The sequence below is a fragment of the Zingiber officinale genome, chromosome 5A (assembly GCF_018446385.1).
Source record: "Zingiber officinale cultivar Zhangliang chromosome 5A, Zo_v1.1, whole genome shotgun sequence".
Classification (NCBI taxonomy): Eukaryota; Viridiplantae; Streptophyta; class Magnoliopsida; order Zingiberales; family Zingiberaceae; genus Zingiber; species Zingiber officinale.
The window spans coordinates 130,573,055-130,579,054 of NC_055994.1; positions in this window are offsets into that span (position 1 = coordinate 130,573,055).

Consider the following 6,000-nt stretch of genomic DNA (forward strand, 5'->3'; position numbering starts at 1 on the left):
TCTCCTACTTATCCAAGGTAAGTCACTAAGACTAGTTAGTTACAAAGACTAAATAAGTCATATAGACTATATAAGAGTTTAGTCATAAAAACTATATCAGGAACATCCAATCCATACTTAGAGAAAATTATTCATGCAACAGCAAGCACACTGAGCGATAGTCGCTAAAAATATTGTTACATCTTACATGACCGCTCTCTAAGCGATCGATGCTAACAAAGTTATTACACTTTACTTAGACGCTCTTCTAAATAAATCAAAGACACTCTCATAATGGCACATAGTCTCTCTCTTGGTGGTACATATTCGTTATCCAAGAAACATCCAAATTCTCGATGGCACACAGTCAATATCTTGAAGATATTCATGTCTTGCTATTTATCCGATTAAATAATATTAACTTATATTAATATGAACATCTCTAATCCCTTATAATGACTATTATGTCAAGAGCATATTCCATATTCAATATTCACAATCATTTTTATACATAACAGAAATGAGTCAATCAGCGAATAACATCAAAAGATATAAATTTATTTAATCTTTCTTTTTAGCTAGAATCTATTAATTCTAATTAATCGCTTTCCTAGTTATACTCTATAGACCGAATCATCAATAGTCATATGATTCATGTTAAACTAACAGTTACTAATTAAAACTTTAAGCAAACAACTAAATAGTTACTCAGGACAAAATTGAGATTAACTTATAATCTCAAGGGTCTCACATAGTGGAGAAGCAGAGATTCATTCTCCTACTACCCTTATTATCGCTATAGTACATGTGGTATAAATCACATACTGCGATGTTTTTCTCTTTACTCAAAAGAACACATATTTTTCTTAAATTTAACTTCGTACAAATTTTGATTTAAACACACCTAATGTATAATCCTGAATTTAACTCATAAATTCAAATATGACTTCTAACAGGTTTAATAAATGGTGGGTTCATTTACTTTGATTATTATTAACACATAAATAATCTCATATTGGCATAATTATCAAGGCAACATTAACTTATGGGTATGTCTCTATTCACAACTACATAAGTTGTCCAATAAGTAATGTCTTACCTCTATTAATATCTAAATAAAGATGATTGTCCATATGAGTAGACCAATCTCAACCTACCACATGCTCATCGAGAGTTTATCCAAATATAACAAAGACATTTACACTGATCAGATCATGACATTTCATATATCTAATTATCTTTACAAAATGTTATATTTTACGAAGTCCCAAAGACTTCACATATATTTGAAATGATTCTTTAGTCAATGGCTTAGTAAAAGGATCTATAAGCATAGCACGTGAAGAAATATACTCAATAATTACCTTTCTTTTAGCCATAATATCCCTCACAAAATTATACTTAATTTCTATATGCTTACCTTTACTGTGATATTTGGAATCCTTAGAGAAAGTTATTGCAGCTTGACTATCACAGTAGAAGGTTATTGGACTCCCACTGTCATCAGTAATCTTTAGATGCTTTAAGCCTCTTCTTAACCAGGCTTCTTCTTGCACGACCGCTGAACATGTCATATATTCAGCTTCCATAGTTGGCAAGGCTATACAAGCATGTTTCTTGCTATTCCATGAGATGACACAACCATTCAGCAAAACGTATAACCTGATGTGGATTTTTTTATCATTCATTTCCCTAGCCCAATTCTAAATAGCCTTTCAGACTCATATCTAATCCTTAAAAATAAAGACAATAGTTTGTTGTCGCATTCAGATATCTTAATATCCTTTTTACTACCTTTCAGTGTCTCAGTCCTTAGTTTGACTTGAAGTAACTGACTGAGCTAACAACATAGCTGATATTGGGACGTATATACAACTTAGTGTATATCAAACTACTAATGGCACTAGCATTTAATTTTTTATTCATCTCAATTATTTCCTCAGGAGTGTTGGGACTCATACTCTTGTTCAAAATAGTACATTTCACAATATGTGTATATTCTACGTTGTAATTAGACATCCTGAAATGATATAACATCTTATTTATATAAAACTCTTGTGACAGATCCAAAAGTTTTTTGAACGATCTCTAATCATATTCACCCCTAAAATATACTCAATTTCTACCATATTCGTTGTATCAAATTATGATGATAGTCATTTCTTAACTTCATTCACATACCCTATGTCATTTCCAGCTATCAGTATATCACTAACATATAATGATAAAATGATATACTTTTCTTTTTCCCTTTTCAGGAAAACACAATGATCTTCATTGATTATCTTGAAATCATAAGATAAACAACTTCATTAAATATTATGTTCCATTGTTTTGACACTTGCTTTAGCCCATATATAGAATTCTTAAGTCTACATACTTTCTTCTCTTGGTCTTCTTCAGCAGCATTACCTCCCAAAAGGATATAGAGAGATACTACAGTGGTCCCGTTGCTTGATCGAGCGGGGTAGCTATTCGGTCAGGACTTCGCTCTATCCATGGCCAGGTCCCGTTGCTTAGCCGAGCGAGGTAGCCGTTCGGTCGGGAGTCCTCCGCTTTAGTGACCTCAGTAGCTCTTCCGTGTGGTGACTGTGTAGTAGCATGCCCTCTCCCGTTCGGACCAGCAATCAGGTCTCCGTCGACATCCTGTTACTCCATATTGAACGTCGACTATCTTACGTATCATCCCGAGTTGGACGAGTGATCTGCTCGGACATGTCTCTCGCCCGTCGGGCCTTGATTGCCCGACTGACTATTGTAATTGTCCTCCATTTGGTCTTTTAACACCCGGGCGTTGACCACCTTAACTTTGACCTCCATCCTGCCAGTTGTCCCCGTGCCAGGTAGGCCTCCCTCCATCGTCGCATCACAAGCCTCCCCCTCAAGTCTACTCGAAGGAGGCTGCTGTTGGTTGCTACTCGGAAAACCTAGAGGTTCCACTGTACAAAAATTCTGTACAAAGGTCTGAACCTTTTCCTAGCTACCATGTGTTCTTTTAAATTGAATTTTGGATCGCCTGCGGAACTTAACACTTTTGATCCAAAACTTAATCTATTTGTTCTTTTAGGTTTTGACTTGGATCTCCTGCGGAACTTAACACGTTCGACCCAAATCACCTTAAGTTATTAATTCCATTAAATATTAATTTCCATAATTGGTTCCCAGTACTGACGTGGCGAGGCACACGGCCTTCTTGGATATGGGAGCAACCACCACCGACTAGACAAAACCTTTTATAGAAATCTAATATTTAATTTCCTAAAATAACTTTAGGTTAACCAAAAAGAACAATCAAATCACAAGGAAAAGAAAAAACAAAAGAACACAACATCGAAAAATATATTCGAAATTCTAGAATCGTAAGCCTCTTGTATTTGGTATTATTTCCATAAATAACTAGTATGATGCGGAAAAAAAAATTACTAGTTATACCTTGTAGAAAAACCTCTTGATCTTCTACCGTATTCCTCTTCTAACCTCGGACGTTGTGTGGGCAACGATCTTCCGAGATGAGAAACCACCAATCACCTTCTTCTCCTCCTAGCTAGGTTCGGCCAACAAAGAGGAAGCTTCACCAAGGAAGAAAATCAAAACACTAACCAAGCTCCAAGAGATGCTAGCTTTCTCTCCTTCTTCTTCTTCTTCTCCGAGTAGTATCCGGCCACCACAAGAGCTCCAATGGAAGAGGGAGATTCGGCCACCACAAGAGGAAGAGAGGGAGAGGATGGCCGGCCACACCAAGGAACAAAAGAGGGAGAGAAATAATAGATGTTGTATCTCATGAAGGCACCCTCACCCCTTCTTTTATATTCCTTGGCCTAGGAAAATTAGGAAATTTAATTACAATAAAATTTTCTCAATTTCCTTGACATGATTTAATTGAGAAAAATAAAATAAAATTTCCCAATTAAATCTACATTGGCCGGCCACATCATTGGAGAACAAATTGGATAAGTTTCAATCAACAATTAAAACTTCCTAATTTGTTTCCGGAAATTTTAAAATTAAAATTTCTCTTCAAAAATCTCTTCATGGTTGATAAAAGGAAATTTCTATAATTTTAATTTTATCAACATGTGAATAATTTTAAAGAGAAAATAAAATATCTCACCAATCTACAAATAATGAAAGAGATCTAATCTCTTTCTTTAATCTTTTGTAGATCTTTTATAAGAGAGATATTTTAATTTAAATTCTCTTTAATAAATTATTTATTCCATATAATAAAAATTAAAATTAAAATTCCTTTTAATTTATTTTGGCCGGCCCCACTAGCTTGGGTTCAAGCTAGGGCCTATTATACCTAGGCCGGCCCTAGCTTGTTTCCCAAGCTAGCTTGACCGGCCCCTATTGGGTGGGCATAGAAGGTGGGTATAGGTGGGTATAGAACTCTATAAATAAGAGGCTACGATAGGGACCGAGAGGAAGAATTGGTTTTGGTCTCCCGATAAAATTAAGCATCCCGTGTTCGCCCCGAACACACAACTTAATTTTATCAATGATAATTCATTCCACTAGAGAACTATCATTGAACTACCGCACCAATCCCAAATTACATTTTTGGGCTCCTTCTTATTATGAGCGTGTTAGTCTCCCTGTGTTTAAGATATCGAATGTCCACTAATTAAGTGAGTTACTGACAACTCATTTAATTAATATCTAAGTCCAAGAGTAGTACCACTCAACCTTATCGTCATGTCGGACTAAGTCCACCTGCAGGGTTTAACATGACAATCCTTATGAGCTCCTCTTGAGGACATTATCAACCTAGTATCTCTAGGACACAGTTTCCTTCTATAATCACTATAAGTGATACCATTTCCCAACTTATCGGGCTTATTGATTCATCGAACTAAATCTCACCCATTGATAAATTAAAGAAATAAATATCAAATATATGTGCTTGTTATTATATCAGGATTAAGAGCACACACTTCCATAATAACCGAGGTCTTTGTTTCTTTATAAAGTCAGTATAAAAGAAACGACCTCAAATGGTCCTACTCAATACACTCTAAGTGTACTAGTGTAATTATACAGTCAAGATAAACTTATACCTAATTACACTACGACCTTCTAATGGTTTGTTCCTTTCCATTTTGGTCGTGAGCTACTGTTTATAATTTATAAGGTACTGACAACATCATCTTCTGCATGTGACACCACATACTATGTTATCTACAGTATAAATTAATTGAACAACTACAACTAAATGTAGACAATTTGACCAAATGTGATTCTTTATTCATAATGAATGGTTACAAAGCTTAGGCTTTCAGTATACACTCCAACAGCTGCAAGTCTGACTGACTGGACAAGTAGCGTCTTCAGCGTCTAACGCAACCGATCGGACCCTACATGTGCTTCCCAGTTTTTGATCAACGCAAGCATATTCGCCATTCGACTTCGTTTCGTCAAGCTATGTCTGTAGTTGCTGCTCGGATCATGCCTCTCCTAGTAGATGATGCCTCGACCATTCGGCAATGTGCAAGTCCGTTATCTGTGCCCCGTCGGGATGATAAGCGACAACACTTGGCGAATTTTCTCCTTTCCTGGTGCCTCCTCAACTGGACATCCTGACGTTATCCTGATTTCTTGAAGACCGTGCAAATCTTCAATCATTATGACAGAGCACGCGACCATACCTTTTAATTAAGCCTCATTAATGACCCCCAATGATTGAGCGCCACGTGTCTTACTTTCTATCACTGCATGTTTGATGTGATAGGCGGATATCCATTGGAGATGTGACAGGCACCTTTTCGAATTCAACGGCCGGATCTCCTTCTAGTTTTTCGTAACCCTTGATCTAACAACCGTGGATGATCAGCCGCAAGGCTTTATAAACCCCTCGTGCATCGCCATCTTCTTCTTCCCTCACGTCTTCATCTTCAAGGTCTCTTCGCGACACCTTGCTACCGCTTCTTCTCCGGCGATCTTTATTGTAAACCCCTTCATTCTTTCTCAGTTTGATCCATTTGTTGTTCTTCCTTGACCTCTTTTTCAATGGCTAACTCCTCA